The sequence below is a fragment of the Aulonocara stuartgranti genome, assembly GCF_965226115.1.
Source record: "Aulonocara stuartgranti genome assembly, chromosome: 17".
Taxonomy (NCBI): Eukaryota; Metazoa; Chordata; class Actinopteri; order Cichliformes; family Cichlidae; genus Aulonocara; species Aulonocara stuartgranti.
This window is the reverse complement of record NC_138953.1, coordinates 32912153-32933554: the sequence shown is the minus strand read 5'-3', so window position 1 is coordinate 32933554 and position 21402 is coordinate 32912153. Positions and strand designations below refer to the sequence as shown.

The window sequence follows — 21402 nt, the reverse complement described above, 5'->3', positions numbered from 1 at the left end:
CAATCCTTCTGTCAAAAATCTCTGCCGACACTCATCCACACACTCAACCCTCCCTGCATTGTCTTCTTCGCTACCTTTCACTACCTCTACACCTTACATGTTCACCTTTCCACCTGTTTCCTTCTTATTCACGCACATGTTCTGTCTTCCACTTCTACTGACTTTCACCCTTCTTCTCTCCAGTGCATACTGCTGCCTACTCTTACTCCAGATCACCATGTCATCTGCAAAGTTATCGTAGTCATCATACACCTCATCTGTCCTGTCCATCACCACTGCAAACCACCAAATCTCCTCATCTTTGTTCCTCAGTCCAGAGGATACACCAAACACCTTATTGGCAGTTTCCCCTCACCACTTCAGCTGTACTTTCCCACTCATCTGGTAACACTTCACTACCACCCAAAGCCTGTCTCAACTCCTCCCTGCAACATTCTTCCTTCCTCAGCATCTGCCATTTAATCCTTGCCTCTGCCTTCACTTGCTCCCCCTTCTTGATTTTCAAAATTAGCCTAAAGACTACTATTCAATGCTGCCAAGTTATATTCTCCCCTGCCACCACCTTGCAGTCTCCTATCTCTTTTAGCATAGTCAACCCCTCTGCAGTTTCCTCCGTCCTTATGTCACCCCATGTTCTTCACTCTTAAAATATGTGTGTTCACAACAGCCATTCCCACCCTTTTTGTAAAATCTAGTAGTAGTGCTTAACAACACAACTACCCAACACCTGCTCGTCACCTCTGTTTCCTTCATCTATATTGAAGCTTTCTCCAATCACCACTCCAGATACTCTCTACCAATTCAACCACTACCATTTCTAACTTACGTCAGAATTCCTCTCTCTCTCTTCTAGCTGACATCCAATGTTCAGCATCAGTTGTTCAGTGTCCAGCTTTAAACTTAGGATCCTGTCTCAGACTCTCTTTACCTTCACAACACCATCCACATGATTTTTCTTTAAAATTGCCTCTAGTTCAGCGGTCCCCAACCCCCGGGTCACGGACCGGTACTGGTTTGTGAGTCATTTGGTTACTGGCCACGAGAGCTGAGGCTCAAGTGTAAAATTTATGGTTTTCAGGGTTTTATAGTTTTTTTTGTGTGCGTTTTTATCGTTAACTCGGTTTCCCGTGTGTTATGAATAAATCTTCTTTTGCTGCATTTACCCGCGACACCTTAAAGGCCGGTCCGTGAAAATATTGTTGGACATAAACCAGTCCATGGCGCAAAAAAGGTTGGGGACCACTGCTCTAGTTCATTTCTCTTTCTATCTACACCATGGCAAAACAGTTTGAATCTACCTTCAATGCTTCTGAGCTTGCTTCCATTCCACGTGGTCTCCTGTATAAAGAGTACACCAGTTTACCTTCCATCTTATCACATATCCATCTCTCTCTCCTTTACCAGTCAAAGTCCCTGGATTTAAGGTCTCTACTCTCACCTCCACACTCCTGTTAACCTGACCCCAATCAATCTAATGTGTAACTCTGAGTCTTATGATCTGCAAAGATTTTATGACAAACGCCCTTTCTGATATCATGTTTGCTATTTATCCAAGCTTGGGACTGGTAGTATGAGTACACTGGGTTGTGGCTCTGCAATTGCTGGATTAGAAAGGTTCTAACATAAACAAGATAACCCTCGAGTTGTTATAATATTAAATAATTAGCAAAGACGTAGAAATTAAAAATTAACCGGACATTTGCCTTCAACAAACAAAATCAGACTAAATGAGAAGCATCCAAGTTTGGAAATCAGATTATTTTCTGAAAGGAAGACGTCACAGAAAGTTTAGTTTGCGCATTTCCATTACTTCTGATGAATTTGTTTGTCGTCCACACGTTGGCTGAGTTGAAGTGGGAAGTGAATGGACTTTCTCTGACTTGATAATGGTGTTGCTTGCAGTGTGAACACTGAGTTCAGCCTTGTGTCCACCAGCCGCCTCTTTTTTTAGTCTGCAGTGTTAAACAGATGCTCGTGGGATGTGTAAACTCTGTTGTTGCAAAGTGACTACTGGAAATCTGCTTGTTATGTATTATACATGACCTACTTTTACACATTCTTACTGATAAATGAATGTCCAAAGTGTTATAAAAGAGAAGAAAAATATGATTCTGTATGTTTTGTCCTAAAATGTGATTCTGGCACATCAGCTGGGTGACCAAAGTGTATGTTTTTTCAAGAGCCATGACTCGCAGGAAAGAGTTGTGAAAGTGCTTCTTGCCTTAGCCCAGACCTCTCGCTGGTTTTCTGAGTAAGTGTGGAAAAGCTCATTGCACAACACTTTGGTGAGCAGTAATTCTCCCTTTTAGTCAGCAGTGCACATTAAATTTCAGAAGCTTTTGAGCAAAACGTATTAAAAGGGTGAGAATGATATAGGGGAATGTGGATAAAATGATCTTTTAGAGCAAAAGAGTAAGAAAAAAAAACAGATGAGGTAGAAAGGAAAGAGTTGAGTGGAAAAAACAAGAAATAAGAGCTTTTTATGGCTTTGATTTAAGAGGTGGTTATCCATCCAATGGAAGGAGGATGTAGTTTTTATATGACAGAGCAGTAAAAGTGAGCTGGATACATAGGAGCACTTTAAATCAATAAAGAGATCCTTGGTAGAAAGTACAAAAGATGAGCTTAATTCCACCGAGGACACAAATCTGCTGGATTATGAAGACAGGTTTGACTGTAATCAGATCAGCGTTGTCAAGCTCTTGCATGTTGTTATACATGTTTTTTATTATGCAGTGTAATTAAACAAACTGAATTACGAATTACTTGGCTTTGCTTCTAACAATAGCTCATCAAATCTATCAACAAAGGCTGTTGTGTACAAATAAAAAACCAAAAAAAAAAACCCAAAAAACCCTTTTGTCTGGAGCTAATGAGCCAGCAAACTGAACACCATGAACCATAAACACTGAAACACATATAAAGTGATAGTGGTACAACAACAAAAAATGCAGCATCTGACCTGGCAGCAGGCACATAGCGGGGCTGGGTAAGACAGACTAAAATGCCAGCAGCATCTTCGGTGTGTTATTTTATAGCCACATCATTCATCTTCCTACTCACATAACTATGCACCATTTGTCATCTGTTATGTTGGAGGATGTCATAAATCTGACCACTGAGAAGTGTGTGGGTTTACAAACGTGTGTGTGTTTGTGTCTCTGCTGTGAATGATAAAACAGACATTATCTCCAGTATTCTGAGATCCTGTTTTCTCCTGTTTGATTGGCTCGATCAGTTGTTTTGTTTTTTTTTGTTTGTTTGTTTGTTTATAGCCGAACCTTAATCAAACAGGATTGTGCTTGGTACATTGAAACACAGTTTTACTTTAATGAAGCAGAAGCCCATAATTGTTTTAAGAAGCACATGAGATTTCTGGCTATGTTGAGACAGTTAATTATGAAGATCAAGAGGGTTTTTAAGGAATAAAGATGGGTTTGGTTTGGTTGGAATGGACTAGTTTTGTTGAAAATAGGCAACAACCACAGTTTGTAAAAATGGATGTAACAACCATGATGTCACTCACTGGTTTGAGCACTATTTTTCTGAAATCTCATGTATGGCATTATGGCCGGTACCATTTTGGTTTCTCTTAAGGCAGGCATGTTAAACTAAACAGTACAAAATGTACTTACTAGGCAAAAGGACCACAAATTTTTAGTTTTCTAGTGCAATCAGTTTCACCTTCTAAAGGCCAAGTAATCACCTTAACAATCATCCTAACTCTAACCCTTAAATTATACTAGAAAATATGTAATTTATTGCCTATTACCATTTCTCCAAATGTGTAGAGCACAGAGGGTTTAAAAATTAAAAGTTACACCTTATCACTGTGGCTTTTGATGCTACAACTTTTACTTTGAAAGCAAATGTTTCCAGTTTGCGTCACACTTTCCCAAGTTTCACTACTGCTCAGTTAGTGGTTTGCATGTAGTTGCAGACAGTTGGGACCTTCCATGCCAACCACCGGCAGCTGCAGCAATCTGCTGGTGACCAAACTGAAAACAAGATTTTTGGTGGAGCACCCTGTTTGGAACAAATTTTACCTGGAAGCAGCCCCCTTATAGATTGGGCTCTAAAGGGATTGGCCCAATTTTTTTAGCCAGCCTCAAATGCCCAATTGTGGAACTGCAGTTTTTACAGTTTTTCTCGATTGCTTAAACACTATAACCAGGCCTCTAAACTAAAATTTCAAAACCGTAACGCTACTGTTCAAAAAGCTCACCCATTTCCCTGAACTATAAACACTATTCCCTGCTTTGACACATGACTCAAATTTGGTGAACTGTTACTGCAAAACTCTACACACAAATCCCTACATTTTACAGTGCTTACACCATGTAGTCATTTAGAAAGCACTAGCATGCAATAATGTTAACTTAAGTCAGCATAGCTTGAGCTCAATTAGCACACAATTAACCAGGTGGAAACACTAGGAGTCAAAATTTAGCACACACCAATCAGAACCTGCGATGGATAGATAAAAGGGCCAAAGTCAGCTCATTCAGGTTTGAAACAATGGATCCAAAGAGATGCAAAGGAAGAGGACGTGGTGGAGAAAGAGGACATGACATGGTGAAAGAGGAGGACATGGTGGAAGAGGAGGAGGAGGTGGTCTAGGACAACAGGGAGGAGGGAGAGGTGGAGGAGGACGTGGTGAAGGAGGTGGAGAACGATGGCGACAAGGAAGGGGAAGAGCAAGGGCAACAAGACAGTCAGTCTCGGATGAAATTCGAGCCACTTTAGTTGACCATGTCCTTGTCCATGGGATGACTATGAGGGAGGCTGGGCAACGAGTACAACCAAATTTGAGTCGCTTCACTGTTGCCTCCATCATCAGAACCTTCAGGGAGGAAAACAGGTAGGTGTACTTGCAGTAAGACTGCTTTGTACAGTAACGTTTAAGTTACTGAACTTATGTGTCTTGAGTTTCAGTATGTTTCCATTATTTGCCTGTAAAATGAATGTGTGACAGTTACAGTAATGAGTGCTTCTATTTTTGTAGGACACAGAGACGACCACCTGGTGGAGGCAGGTTAAGGCTTTTGTCGGAGGAGCAAGAGAGGGAACTTGTAAACATGGTAATTGCAAATAATGTAATCCGCCTGCAAGAGATTCAAAGGAGAGTGATTGAGGATGATCATCTTTTTCGAGGCATACATGCCATCAGCCTCTCCACAATTGACCGCATCCTCCGAAAGAATCAATTCCGGATGAAACAGGCATACCGAGTCCCTTTCGAACGAAACTCTGACAGAGTGAAAAACCAACGTGTGGAATATGTTCAGGTATGAGTTTTGATACTGTATAAAGTATTGTGTACCATCACAGCATGGCAGTTTATGCTGCCATTTCAGCACTCTTGAACTGTGGTTCAGGGTACCGATTGACTCTACTGTGTTATGTGTTTTGCAGAGAATCTTTGAGATTGAAGGACGGCCTGTTCCCCATGAAATAATCTTTGTGGATGAGGCAGGTTTTAACCTGACCAAAAGAAGGAAAAGGGGGAGGAACATAATTGGCCATCGGGCTATTGTAAATGTCCCTGATCAGCGTGGGGGGAATGTCACTATGTGCGCAGCCATCAGCCAACGAGGGGTACTCCACCGCCATGCCGTACTAGGACCCTATAACACTATGCTTCTCCTTGCTTTTCTTGATGGTTTAAGACAACATATGTTCCAGCTGGACTACAGGGAACCAGCACAGCCAGAGCAGCCTCACTACGTTGTTGTGTGGGATAACGTCAGCTTCCATCGCGCTGCTCTGGTTCGTGACTGGTTTACCAATAACCCAAGGTTTTCTAATATCGTTCTGCCTGCATACTCTCCCTTTCTAAACTCGATAGAGGAGTTATTTTCGGCATGGTGGTGGAAAGTGACCGAGAACCTTATGTCCATGTTCACCTCCTTCAGGCCATGGAAGAGGCCTGCCTAGACATATCAAGTTTTTCCTTATGCTACCTTAATTCTTGCATGCCAGGGGTGGATCAGGCATGCAAGAGGATTTTACCCCCGCTGCCTGGCTGGGGCCAATATAGCCTGTGATGTGGATGAGATTCTCTGGCCTGACCCAGACCAAAGACAAGATGCTGAGGTGGGATAATGTTTCTGGTGTGTGTTGTACTGTATAGTACATGAATGACAATGTGCCACTGTACATACATTGGTTGCGTCTTTTGTGTTTATCATGTGACAAGGGTTTTGAAGGGGAGAACCATAAGCAACCTATTTGTTTTGGAACTATTGTTTTGAATTAATTGTACCAGTGTACAAAACTCTGTTGTAGTGTGTGTGTTTTTGAGGGCTTGTGTTTGATGTCTGTGGGCAAAGTTTGGTTTTTCAGCAGGAGTGAATAGTTTTGGGTGTAGAGCTTCATTTTGACCTGGAAATAGGATGTTTGGGAAATTGAGTGAGATGTTATGGATTTGTGTTTACTGTTGTGAGGATATGAGGCGTAGTTTCAGGAAATGTGTTTTAGCAATCGAGAAAAACTGTAAACACTTTTTTTAATGGTTTAATTTAAAGAACATTGCACCTTTGAAAGAAAAGCTCTCTTTCTTTCCATCAGAGCTGTGAGCGAGTTAAAGGCTATGAGGGAGAGGTGGGAACTATTTATCACAGCCCTAACAGAGAGAGGGAGAGAGAGATAACTAATCACGCTCAATACCTGTCAATCTAACATGCATGTCCTTGGAGTGTGGGACAAACTTAGAGTGTCTCTGAGTACTCAGAGAGTGCCTGTGTGAGCACGGGCAGAATATGCAAGCTCCACGTAGAAAGGCCCCAGCAAGCCAGAACATTCAAATCCAGAATCTTCTTTTAACAGTGTGCCAGCACCTTAAATCACTGCCCCCCCCCTTCCCTTTAAAAACCAAAAAACCAAAAAAAAAAAAAAACCCAAACATACATGGTAGTATGGACACACTGGTTGTTTTGGGGTTCAAGCTTGTGACTTTCAAATTAAAATTTTACTTCCTTCTTTAACCTCTTCTCCACTCTCTCTCCTTCTCTGTGTGTGCGTCTCGTAGTCTGCGTGATTACGACTGGTATGGCAGGAATGTCACACATCACACACATAGACCCAGCAGCTGTCATGGCGACCCCACTCTGGGCCTAGTTGACAAGTGGATTATCAGACCTTAAGGTAGAACAACATAAGGCACAGATATACCTCTTTTTTTTTTTTTTTTTTTAAAAAGCAGAATAAATTCATTAAAATCAAAGCAAAACCCAGCCAGCCACTCCTCTAGATAGTACCTGGTTACTATTTCACTTTTTTTGTGCTTGTTGAGTGAGTGTAACATCCCATACCTAAAACTTCAGAGACCTCCACATCTAATGAAAAATGAAGACCAACAGAGTCTTTATTGAAGACAAATAGTATACTCTCTGTTCATCCCTAACCCTTTATACACTGAATATAGGCCTAAATCTCAGCCATTATATTTGACTGCACCATGAGGAGCTTCAGTTTTGACTCCATTTTCAGATGCTCTTCGTCTGAGTGCAATTGTGGTAGATATAGTGTAGCAGATCACCATCTCCTCATGTAGACAAGTTGATCTTGGAATCAGCTTGGGGAAATGTCATAAAATCTACTTAGCAGCCCAGCTCCCTTCTGATGAAGTGCATATAGCCTCATGCATCGAGTTAATGTGAATTCATGGTGCACGATCCCATGGCATTATGATTAGTACTTTAAGAACATGGGACAAAGGGCCAACGGCTGCTCAGTAGAACTACAGGAGGACAGCAAAGCGATATTAAAAAAAAAAAATACAGATGTGCAGTAAATACAGAGAGGTTAATTCTAAGAAGCAGCGAGGAAGAGATGTCGGATAAAAGAGCAAAAACAAAGGACAAAGGAGCCGGAAAAAGAATTAAGTGACATGATTTCAGAGGGACGGTCTCAGACTACAGTAGGATGACAAACTGCAACTGAAGCCACAATGTGACATTTAGAGGAGACCATGAAAATGTTTTTCTCATTCAATGCAGCCTTTATCCAAACTGCCCATCTCTTTTTCCACTGCTGACAAATGACTTAATGTTTTTCACATTAGATGCCTTCCTTTAAGCTTTGGGAGCATCATCTGTGCTACAATATTTCCATTTCTGCCATATTGATTCTGAGTTAAGCGACTGTACAAAGGCTGCATCTTACTTAAGAGACACCAATTACAGTTTCAAAAGATTAACACAGAGGTTTAAATGTGGTCATCACATTTAGCTGTTTAATGATCAGCTGTAGAAATACTTTGTTTAGATAGAAATATCCTAACACCATCATCACCAGACGATGAACTCCTACAGACTTATCTTTAGCACATGAATGGGACTGAGTGAGAAATATCAGCAACTAATCAACAGATTGACGTGGGAAACTGGTAAACTACTGGTGTTCACAATAATAAATAAGAGTAATAATAAAGCTTCCAGGTGTACGTTTCCTACCTGGATTGAAGAGGTAACAGTACAGGATACACAGTATGACGTGACAAAGAACAGAAACAAACTGAGGGTATAAATACACACAGAGACACTTGGGGAAGGTGAACATACGGGTGTAAACAATCAAGGCATCGAGACTGGGGAAAGTATAACTGAACACGTGAGACAAAGGCTTCAAAAATAATTTAAACTAACAGGAACACCCAACACTGATACAAAGGGAACATGAGGAAAGTGCAGAACTATAACTATAAAACCTAAAAGACTAAACTGAGTACAAAAGCAAACATCACTTTTAACTGGGAAGAAATACAAAAGAAATACACAAAAGGTGAAAAACTAAACAGTAAGCAAACTAAGAATCAAACTGAAAACAACTAGCCAAAAAAAATGCAGGCCATTCAAGCCTGGAGTGTCTTGAATCGCCATTTGAAGCTAGCTCCAAAAGTTCAGTTCTCATATGAGTCATTCTTGCTAAAGACGCTGTTCAAAATAGGAAGAAATATTAGGGGAAAAAGAGATTCTCACTATGATCTGACAGATGGAAACATGCAAGTAGCCAAGAGCAAGTCTGCTTTATTGTTCACTGCCTGCCCCTGCTTTTCAGGCAAAAAGGCGAAAGATTTTGATAACTTTTTGCCTGCATTTGCATCCCTAAAAAACAAAAATAACAAGAAAAAAACCCCTATTAAACATTACTTGAAATGTAACAGAAAAATGAAATAGAAAAAAAAATTCAAAAGTCCATCAGAAATTACCAAAAGCTCTTTACCACTTTGGAAAAAAGTAACACTAGCAGAGCAAACAAGAGAGATATTAAATCCAGGGACTCGGGATTATATCCATGGCTTCAATTTATCTCAGCGTAAAACTAAACTTGGCCGACCTTTCACCAAGAGTCACCAAGAGAGTGTTTAATGGAGGGCAATATGACATAAAACAACAAGCAGTTCCTCTGGGATTTTACAGAAGTATTGTGTTAATTGTTTTTAGCCATTTTTATTCATAGTACCTCATTTCCATAAGTTCAAATGTAATTGGACAAACTAACAATTTTAAATATAAAGTTTGTTTTCATTTTCCAGCTGAAATTCTTTTGGTGTCAATGGCTGCCGTTAGTTGCTGCTTGTATGTGGGTCTCTCTGTCTTCAGTTTGTCTCCCATAACTGAAAAGCACGCTCTACTGGTCTGAGATCAGGTCAACAGTTGTTGAAGAATATTATATTTCATCAGGCAGATGGCTGCCCCTTGTTGAGCCTGGTTCTCCTGGAGGTTTCTTCCTGTTAAAAGAGACTTTTTCCTTCCCACTGTTGCTTTTGTTGTTCTTTCTCAAAGGGGGAGTTAGATTGTTGGGGGTTTCTTCAGAATAGTGTAGGGTTTACAGTGTAACACACCTTGAGACAACTGTTGCCTCAAGATAATTTCATTATGGTTTTATTCTCCCAAGAATAATTTACTGGAGCTTTGATCTTTAAATTTAAAGAGTGGTTTTCACCTTCTAGTAAATTCTCTGTGTTGACATTTGATGGTGATTCTCCCCAAGAGTGTTGCTGATTTTGTTAGATGTGAAGGCGTTTTCCTTAACCATGGAAATATATCTTTATCGCGGAATTCTTTATTAAAAAGAAGTTACCATATTTTTTTAATTGGCCATCTCTCTGATAGTTTTACTTTTTCAGCCTGACAATGTTTATTTATGTTGTTGATTTTGCTTACCTGCTGTTTCCTGGAGACAATTGACAGGTCCCCTGTGGTTAGGTGGAGTCCACTGCTTTCTGTGCGTCAGCTGACACACCTGTTATTAATCAGTGCATCAACCAGCTGGTATTTAAGGGTGAGCTCAGTCTTCCAGTTGTACTTTTTTTTTTTTGTTGTTGTTAATAATTTCCTGTATTTTTGCTAAAAGAAGACACCCAAGACCCAGGACGTCCTCTATTAAGTGCATCACGACTTCGTAGGATATATATGGTCTGTAATTATAATATTATGCAGACACACCAAGAAAAGGTTAAAGTCATTTCTTAATTTTTCACCATCATTTTTGATATGCTGACAGCTGAGGTGGGAAAAAAGAAAATGTACTTTTTTATATCCTAAAGAATTATAACCATCAATGTTTGAACTATCATTAAAATATTAAGTTAATTTGTCTGCCTTTGAAACAACGTTCAGCACCTCATTGTCATGGCAGATTTATGATGGTGAAGAGAAATTGTTTTCTGGTTAACCTGTAAGTGGGAGTGAAAAAAAAGCTGTGCTGTCATTTATCTGCAGGTCATATTCTCTCAGACAAATATACACATTTGGGCCTCCTTTAGAGCGATCGCCCCCCCCCCCCCCCCCCTCCAGTCTGTCTGTCAGAGAGGAATGAGTTTAGATTAATGAGAGAGGAAGAGAAAGTCACATTAAGAGCATATGTCATTATATCCTTACAGGAGCCGCAGAAGACAAAGAGAGAAGAAACAGTAAGAAGGCCTAAATAAGCTGAGACTGAAACAGCCTCTCGGCATTGCTTAAACATCTATCAAGTCAGCAACATATGATTCACAGTATTGCCAAGAATTTCTCCCACTTAAAACAAAGCCCCTAACAGCTGCCCAGGAAAGACACTGACAGCAAGGCGAGCCAAAACCAGCCTCACTACATCTCGTGTGTGTGTGTGTGTGTGTGTGTGTGTGTGTGTGTGTGTGTGTGTGTGTGTGCGTGTGTGAGTGAGAGAGAGAGAGAGAGAGAGAAAGAAATAAACGCATGGTCACAGACAGAAATGGGTCAGAGCAAAAAAAATAATGAGTGGCAGCAGATAACAACTGTACCGACAAGATACGGTGCATACAAACGGCGCATCCTGCAGTGGTTTACACCTAAAATGACGGCAGTGCAAAAGGTGACGAACATCACAGCAAAACTATGTGGTGAGATCAGGAAGTTCCACAAACACAGAAAATTTAAAAACCAAATACGTGATTTGAATTCAGATGATTTCTCCTTAAGTGTAGCCTTCTTGGTCAGTGCGGCGACACTTTAACCAGTGCTGCAACTTTTTGATTGCACCACGTAAGTCCTATTGTGTGTTTGCGGCATTCCTCCAGTGTGTCAAAATGGCAATTCCAGTTAAGCTGGACATACACTGTGCAATTTTTTTTTCTTTCCAGTTGCGTTATTCAGCTCCTGCTCAAACTGTACAATTGAGGCTACGTCCACACCTAACCCGGATAGATTTGAAAACGGCGTTTTCGTCTGAAAACGGCGTTTTCGTCTGAAAACGCTCCGCGTCCACACTGTCGTTTTCACAGAGTTGTTCGTCCACATTGAAACAGCCGAAAACGCTTACGTTCCAGTACTGCGCATGCGTGATACTCAAGACGATTTGACCTGCCTCGTTTCTGTCTGCCGTTTATTTACTTTCCGGCTCATTGAAATGTCGCGGCAAAATGTCGACTGCATCACATGACTAAAATGTGTCATTGTTTTCAAAAAGTCTCAGTTTTTGCTGTCCACACTGCGACGCGAAAGCACCGTTTTCAAATGTATTCGTTTTCAAGAGCGTTTTCCTTGAGCGAAAACGCCGTCTCAGTCTGGACGGGAGGCCAAAACGGAGAGAAAACGATGCGTATTCAAACGAAAACGCATTAGTGTGGACGTAGCCTGAATCGCAGGGGTGAGAAGTGTCATGGTCCGGGTGTGTGCCAGTGTGTCTCCCTCTGAGCCGGCGTCTCCACCCCGGGGAGGGGCCTCAGTGTTTTTGCTGATCGCTTACACCTGTGGGTAATTTAGCCGGGGACTCATAAGGCCAGCGTACTCAATCTCTCTTCGCCAGATTCTCTGCTAACATCACTACACCCAACTGTCAACCCCTGTCGAAGAGCACCTACTTGGATGCTGGACCATCTGGCAGTCCCACAGGCTATTACCCAAATTACCTACCTGCCTCTCTGCCTCCACGCCAGGAGTTTTTTGGATTTCACACCCGGACTACTCACCCCTCTACGTCATCTCCGACCTCCTTTGGCAAGTACGCAGTACGAAGGAGGATTCTGAACCAGCAACATATTCATATGTCTCCTTATCCGTATCTGAACATCTGCACTCTGTTACAGTGACCCCGACCTTTTCCTGGATCAAATGTGACTTGCTTTCCAGTCCAATCCCTGGAATAGCTGTCCTCTCTGACCCGGACCAGATCATTACTTAGTTTCAGTGGTGGAACGTCGTACTTGTCTACTCTCACCTTTTTGTTTATGAATATTTGTGGAAACATTAAACTTTATTCTTAAAATCTACTTACGAGCTGTTCGGCGTCCTGCGTTTGAGTCCTGTCACTCGTCCAAAACGGTCTCGGCCGTAACAAGAAGTCCGTAGGTCATGATGCATGGTCTCACACTATACGGCCCGATGCTCTGATGCGACCATAGTGCTCACACTGTGCGTCCATAACATGAAGCTTTTAACACAAAATCTGTCTCACGCTCTCTTTCTCTCTTCCTCTCTGTCTTTGACTCACACAGACACACACACCGCCACCATCAACTTTGATAAATTGCTAATGAAAAACATTGACCAGGCGGCTGCAATTGAGCAGCAATGTCTATCCAACTCTTTTCACGGTTGGTGGGGTAGTGATAATTTTGCGAGGCCACATCGAAAAGGCTCGGATGAGCTTGCCAAAGTTCTACAAGTTGTGCCTCCATCTCTTGTGTCCAGATCACACGCTGCACTGCCGTGCTACTCTGTTTTTCTACTTCAATTTCTGTTTGCGTGTGCGCAGTGTGAGAGGCTGCATTGACACCCTTACGTAGGGTGACAGGATTTCAAACAGGTTTGATTTTCTTGCAACCATACGATTGATGATCGGGAGCTGGTCGTGAGGTGTTAATCGCTTCTCGTTATGCCATGTATACTACACGATGCATGACTCACGATTAAGGCGAAACTCGTGCCGATCCCCAAAACGGTCGCATGACTGAAAAGTCAGCTCAAAATGGGCCAAAAGTTGCACAGTGTATGCCCAGCTTTAGCGGAAGAACACAAAGTTCCTGGCGGCTAAATCTGCCAGAAGATATTAAGCAAAGATTATGTGGCGAGGCTAAAAATCTTTTTTTTAAATTTAATTATATATTTTTTAAAATGTGTTGCCAGGGTAATTTACACCAAACCATCTCCCTCAGACACTTCAGGACGTCACAGCAGAACTGTGTTGACACTTTGACGAGATGGATGGGGAATTTATGGTGCACAACCCTGTAATTGTCCGGAAAAATTACAAGCATGCGCCCAGTCATGCTCCTCACCTGAATACCAACTATAGCACTGAATACTGCTGTTTAGTTTCTGGGTCATCAACATTTCCTGCTCCTGCTTCATCCTTCACACCAAAAACGGGTCATTTTGATGCTTTTTCCCCAAATTGAGTCCACAGAAAGGAACAATAGAAGGTCCTTCCTCTCTCGAATCACAGTCTTTTTAGGCAGCGCTGCCTGAATAAATATTTCATGTTTCCCTATAATAACCAAGAAGAGCGGCTGAAAATATTACAGCAGAAATAATGAAGCTAAAGAAACAGTCTCAATCTGTTCTGCAACTTGAATCTCCACTAAAAATAGATACTAAAAATAAAACTTGAACTAAGAGTGAAAGTGACAGAGAACAAAAGAAGAGAAGAGGAAAAAGAGAATATAGAGTTAAGCCAGGCAAAGCCACAGTCAACACAACCATGCTGAAATGATCAGATAGACTTCTCAGCAGACAACTTATCAATCAGCGATAGGAGCCATAGCACGTGCACGCGCGTGTGTGTGTGTGTGTAATGTGTATCTAAAAGGGCGAGGGAGAGCATGTGACGTGATCTGCCAAGAGATGTTTGTCTTAAGGCTGACTACAAAGACATGCTAACAAATGCTGCGGTCCAAGTTGTGTGTACACAGACTGTGGCTCAACACGGACACAGAAAAACACACACAGACGCACCAGACGCACACAAACACACACACACACACACACACGCACACACACGTACAATCCCACTGAGAAATTGCCCTGTGTTGGTCTTCAAATTTGATAGCGATCTTACAGATTTGGGGCACTTAGCCTTGGCAGCTGAACAGACAGCATGATTGCATCTCTGTGCTTGTGTGTGTTTCCACATCTGTGTGTGTGAGCATTCCTGCTGAAGACACTTTTCAGAACAGGCAGACAAGTTGGGAGGGGAGGGACAGAAAGATGCTCACCACGATCTCACAGCTGGAAACATGCAAGACGCCAAGGACAGGCCTGCTTTCTTTGTTCGCTGCCTCCCGTCACATCCTGCAAAAGTTTCTGCAACTTCTTGCACTAAATGTGTTGCCTGCTTCTTCATCCTGAAATCAACTAGCACACATTACTTAGAGGTGAGCACACAGAAAAAAAAATTAGTCATCCACCAGATATTGCCAAAGGCTCTATGTTGATTTGGGAATCAGCCACTCTGATGCAGCAGAAAGAGAGATATTTAATCCAGGGATTTGGGTTTTAACTCCAAGTCCATGGCTGCAATTTATCGCCATGTGGAACTAAACTTGGCCGGGTTTTCTGACAAGGAGTCCGTTTTCCTTGGAGCAGAATGCTGTAAGAGTGATTCGCAGAAAATGAAATGCATACCATCATTCAAATAAACATCTGGGCTACGGATTAAAGAGTTAAAAAATTTACACATTTAAAACCTCTAGGGAAAATGTTAAAATTTTATGATGTCGCACTGTTTGTGGTTGTAGGGTATTTTATGGGTAAGCAATACATTTCTTAACTATAAAGTTGATGCAGTAATTTGATAAGACAACCTACTTTGTTAGAGTAAAACTTGGAGAATAAATTCATAGTTTTAACCCCTTCTTGGGTAAGTGTGTGCTTTTACTTTTGCATAGTCCCAGAGTCAGCCTTTCATTGAGGGCAGCACTGTTGCCCCATCATCAGAAACATATCTGATTTTTCTAACACCAATCATCTTGAGATGATTTGTTCCAGCATTCGACATGTCGGGCTTATTAAATCTTTTCTCCCTCACAGCATATTTTGACTGCAAGTCCGACCATGTCTCACCTCCTGCTGCTGCTGCTTGATTGATGACATTTTTTCACCATCTAGCCTGTCATTATCACATCCATACTAAGTAGATGTGCTTAATGTATTCATAGATGACGTCTGTTTATTATGGAGACAGGTAGTTGTCATGGAGGAATGAAAGCTGCCATCCTCAGAATAGAATCCAACTTAAAGGAAACAGATTTTTTTTTTCTTACTGAAAAAGCTGAAGAAAAAAAGACTTGTGCCGAGTTACAAATGTGGTGAATTCCAAGCAGGACGCCACAGTTTATTGAGGTCTGAGATGTTGACACAATACAGCGCCGTGATTCGACCATCTGCATATGAGATTGTTTTTATTTTCCAGCCCTCACGTGGATCCCGCTATTCTCCGCTCAGATAAATGCAACCTCATGTCCCCCCACCACCCCACCCCAAAACAGAGCTCACCGCACTGTCTTTCTCTCCGAATGTGTCATTCCTTCCCCTTATACTTCAGAAATTGCAACCACATGTCTGAGGGGACCCCAGGTTCAAGCCTACACCTTGAGGAGCAGCACTATTATCGCCAATTTACTTTAAAGTTTGAGTGTATAAGGAGAGGGAGCAATCATTCAGGGAGAGATGGTGGCAGAGGGTGGATGGAGAGATGGCGAGATTAAAAAAAAAGAGACAGACGAGGTTAAGAGGGGTGAGCCCACCGGTGTATTTGTTTGGATGTGGATGTCTGCGTGCGTGCATTTACCCCCCTGCTGCTGTCCAAATCCCAGGGAAGATTGATTGCCTTCCAAGGATAATCTGTCCCAGATACTTTAAAACACCCCTCACCCAATCCCCATCATACTCCTCTCCCCTTCTCACCCTTCTCTACCTTCACTCCCCTTTGCTCTCCCAGCTGCTGTAACCTCTCCATCCTGTCTGTGAGCACCCTGTAACCCCTTTAAGTACTTTTCCTACCTTCCTAGTGATTTGTTATCTTTATCTTTATCTGAACGCACAAACATTTTACAGAAGAACAGGACAGAGCACAGCCCTGAGCTTACATTCCACTCAAATGAAGCTAAATATGTGACAGCACAGCTCCCATGTCCAGAAGAGATGTATCAACCTCTCTCCGTGTCCTGCTGTCTCAAAAAAAGACAAAATATCCACACTTTCCACAGCCAGTGTACCCAGAAAAGCTTGATTTTGTTCTCTCCATGCTTATGTCTTGAAGAATTTATGACTCGGCTGTGTTAGAAACCTCTTCCATCTGGTTTTAAGGTAGAAAATGATAAAAAAAAAACATCTGACGGACAGAGAGGCACCTTTGCTCTTTTTTTTGTTTCCTGTTTGTCCTTTTCAACCTTCCACCAATTAACAAACTAAGAGGACAAGCATCTCTGGGTGATATATTAAGCCAAGGTAGCAAGTAAATCTCAGGTAAACAGTCCTGCCTACCTCTGCCTGTGCCTGACGACTAGCTCTGCAGTGGCTTGTACAAGAAATGCATACCACCCTTCACTTAATGTTCAGTTATAACATAACATAACATAACATAACATAACATAACATAACATAACATAACATAATTGTCCTACATTATGGTTCTGCTACAACTATGTGCATGCAGCTTCATTTCTTAAATTTTATTCATGTTTTTAGTGTCTGAGGCATATTCAGTTATAGCATGGCAACTATAGTGAATCGTTTCAGTTATATAATGATGCTGGCACTCTTTCAATATTCCTGTCAACAGATCATTTTAGTGTCTATGTTTGCTGAATGCTGCTTGCCTCAGGTGTGGGAAGCACTGCTCTGTACAAAACTGTTTTAGTTCGTCAATATTGCTGCAATGTCTTGACTAAATAGTGCACTCTTTGCTTTAACTTTGCTGTTCCAAAACCATCATTTTTATTTTTTTATTTACTTGTTTTGAGGTATTGTCTGGTTAGATTATCTAACCTTCTTTTGTCAAATATCCTGACACAAATTTGAATTAATTGCAATACTTTCAGGCCCATAATCATGATCCTTCCTCCACCATGCTCCATTGTTGGAATGTGGTTTCGACAATGGTGGCGCCCTTTTTGATTTAAATATGAAACTTTGTTCAAGGAGTGAAACTTCTACTTCATCTGTCCACAGAAGATTGTCCCATTGATTTTGTGGAACAACCCGATTGTGTTTTACAAGTTTAAAGACATGATGCAAAGTAGCTATATTTTAATATTTATTTATTTAGATGTAATGCAATAAATACCCAGACCAATTCAAATCCCTTTCTAGCCTTTTCAGATTCATACGTAACTGTTTCTTTTAAAAACATTTAGCGACTGCCTGGTAACCATGAATTGCTTGGGAAAATAAATATTTGCCAGCTGGTAATGAGTGGTTGCTGGTTGTCTAAAACTGACTACTAAAGTTCTAGTCACACAGGACTTGATACTGGTCAGTGACTCCCTGGCTAGGGAAAAATGTGTATTCCTGTTTGTTGGCTAACAATCCCTAAAGGTTGTATAGATTTTAATAGTAAAGCATAACTGTTCTCTGTTTCTGGCTTGCATCATCTTTTTCATTTCAGCTTAGAGTAAATGGCTAGTGTTTGTGTGTTATAAGTTACATATTTGAATGAAAATCCAACTATATTTTATTATTAATCATTAAAAAACCCCAGAAATGTTATTCTCCAGGAAAACTGACCGTCACAAAATGCCAATCAGTCCATTAAACTTCACACTTTCTTGTGTCACACTGCTAGCCTACATCTCTTGTGGATGTGGACAATGCTAGCAAAACAGCAATGTAAAATGACTTAAACATTCCTTAATTTAATGATATTGGCATTGTAATAATTGGAAACTATATATTCTAAAACCAATAAACACGTGTGGACCTGCAGATACAACTACCACCAAAAGCACAGCTTGGTTAAAGAAGAAATCAGATAGAGACAATGAGTCAAACCAGATGTGATCTAGCAGTAATGGAACTAATAAACACTGAAGTCAAAACCAAAAGCCTCAACCATGGCAAAAGGCCTCAGTACTTAGAGCGAGGCTAATTGTAAAAATGATGCCCCACTTTCCTTGAACTCCCTCTGAACCTGTTCACCGTCTCCAAATGATGCCCCTGTATGTGTGTTCGACCCCTGTGTGGAAATAACAACCTCAGTTGTCCTTGGGAAATTGCAGGGTATGAATGGAGATAACTGGGACTAGTCATGGCTGTTGGCAGCTAAAGCCCCGAAAAAAAGAGAGAAGACAACACACTGTTGCTATTAGCGTGTAAGTCTGCCTTTAACAAATGGCTGATGTGTCATGACATGCTCTTCCTTTCCCTGGTGGATCTGTGACAGCGTTGGTGCAAAGACAGGTCTCTGTCGGTTTGACTTGGCACGCCAAAAACTGTTGTTGATGAGATTTGTTACATATGGATTTCAGCTAGACTGAAAACTATAAGCTCAAGGTTTTGTTCAACAAATTATCAAGTACAAATTCAGGATTTTGTTGGTCCAAAAAATACTGATGTCTGCTTGTCAAACTGTAATCTTAGGTATTTATGTAAATTCCACTAAAGAAATAGGAACATTCCTTTTTGTAACAGGCTGCTAGTCACAAAGTGTCAAAAAGATACAATTTAAAACTGATTCTTTGTAACATTTCTAAATGTGCTAACTTTTAGAAATGGCACAACACTGGTTCATTCCTTGAGTTTGGTACTTTAAAAAAAATTGAATGATTTATAGTTCGGTGTTATGTGACTTAACAAAAAGTGGTTAGATACAATCACTGGACTGAATTTAAGATCTTTGCAGAGTGTTGGATATAACGATGAGTAAAATATATAATAACTCGTAAAATGATTAATATATGAAATCATTAAAATTGCACATAAATTTTAGACTCCTGTATTTGGTTGCATCAACTTTTACTCCTTCTGCCAGGTGTTCAAGATGAGGGGATGGAATGCATTTACTGTCGATTTTGCTCCAAAAAGGAACAAAAAACAAAGTATTCATCAAAATGCAAAATGATTCATACTAAATCACAAAATGAAAACACACTGAGGTTACTTGGGTTGATAAACTGAGTTTTTAAGGCCTGAAGATAAACCATTTGACAAGCATTTCCTTAACAGGAATGCTAATGTACACATGTGTTTTCAATTTTTGAGAAAAAGTAGGACGTTACCTTGAACTTGAGGAAGTTATGTCGCATGTTTTCTTGCTTATCTTGTGTGTCAAGTGTCTTCAATTACACTGCCTACTAAGTGTATTAAAGTGAGTGCTTAAATGGCACAAAGTATTTTCAAGTGTGGGTGTCACTCTTTGTCGGCTAAGGATATCATATGTTGGCATAAACCTTTGTTTTGTTTAAACGGGCTGGTAAGCTTTGAGTCTGGAGTCAGATCTCAAGATAAAGCATTGTTTGGGCCAGAAAAGCCTGCAGTCAGGATACACAAAGGTTACATTCACACTGCAGGCGAAAGCGCATCAAATCCGACTTTTTTGACCCTATGCGACCCATATCCAATCGTGGTATAACAGTGTGAACAGCACAAATCCGATATTTTCAAATCTGATCTGGGTCACTTTCGTATGTGGTACTGAATCCAATACGTATCTGATGTTTTAGAAAGCGACTGCTGTTTGAATGGTCATGTCGATTTAAATCCGTCTTTTACGTCACCGGCACAAGACAGACGCCAATTATCAGCACCGGAGAAGCGCATGATAAGACATCGCGAACGCTTCCTAGCCATCCAGTGAAACTGTTGGGAAGACAACGTTGGAGAAATGTGAACATTTTATTTGTACTGTATAATCTGCAGATTCTGACAGAAATCTGCAACTATCCTTTGAAGCACCACTCCTCTCTAGAACAGCAACAAGGATAATTATTAAGCCATATGTAAATAACAAAATGTATATCCTGTATATAAATTATGGCTGTAGCTTCAGTGTCTGAGAAGTGAATCTAATGTAGAAGAGTCTCAAATGTGCATTCAGCACGTGGTGACTCCTCTGGTTGCAAAAAGAAGTCAGATTATATATGAGAAAACGATTCTACTTCTCTCTTGATTTACTACCTCAGTTAACACTCCTATTACGAGCTTATATTCTCAATCAGTAGTTTCCAATAATCTTGAAGATATCATTGCATACATTTTGTCAAATATGGCTTCATCTAGAGGAACACAGGACCTTTTTGCTAAAGCATATAGTTAGGGCTGGACCAGGTGACCCTGAATCCTCCCTTAGTTATGCTGCAATAGACGTAGGCTGCCGGGGATCCCCATGATGCATTGAGTTTTTCCTTTCCAGTCACCTTTCTCACTCACTATGTGTTAATAGACCTCTCTGCACTGAATCATATCTGTTATTAACCTCTGTCTCTCTTCCACAGCATGTCTTTTATCCTGTTTTCCTTCTCTTACCCCAACCGGTCGCAGCAGATGGCCCCGCCCCTCCCTGAGCCTGGTTCTGCCGGAGGTTTCTTCCTGTTAAAAGGGAGTTTTTCCTTCCCACTGTCGCCAAAGTGCTTGCTCATAGGGGGTCATATGATTGTTGGGTTTTTCTCTGTATCTATGAAGCGCCTTGAGGCGACTTTTGTTGTGATTTGGCGCTATATAAATAAAATTGAAATGAATTGAATTGAATTGAATTGAATTGAGGTAGTGGTCTGCGGTGCCACTGCAGGGGAGATGGACTCACCTGCGCTGCATCTGCAATCATGCCTCGCCAGCTTAAAAGTCTGTGATGTCATTAGAATGTTGTTGTTGGTAATGTGTTCCGCTGTCAGCTTTAAAGCTGCAGCCGAGGCTTTGTACAGCAACCGTGGGAGAAAATAAAGTATACTGAAAAGCATTGACACGTTGTCACGGAGGAGCAGGGAGGACTCGGCACAGACTGAAA

The 21402-nt window shown here is 41.1% G+C and overlaps 1 protein-coding gene and 1 long non-coding RNA gene across 2 annotated transcripts in view; one reads left to right on the top strand and one right to left on the bottom strand.

Moving 5' to 3' along the window:
* The window catches only part of prickle1b (prickle homolog 1b), a 96201-nt gene extending 85991 nt beyond the window's left edge, over positions 1–10210 (bottom strand). Inside the window, exon 1 of the mRNA XM_082511954.1 lies at positions 10170–10210. The gene's annotated coding sequence lies outside the window, so the exon portion shown is untranslated. The remainder of the gene's footprint in view (positions 1–10169) is intronic.
* Positions 4682–5798, top strand: LOC309693039. The gene is made up of 3 exons (XR_014272563.1): positions 4682–4861; positions 5006–5288; positions 5416–5798. It is a non-coding gene; the product is annotated as an uncharacterized lncRNA (long non-coding RNA).
* Positions 10211–21402: the final 11192 nt, after the last annotated feature.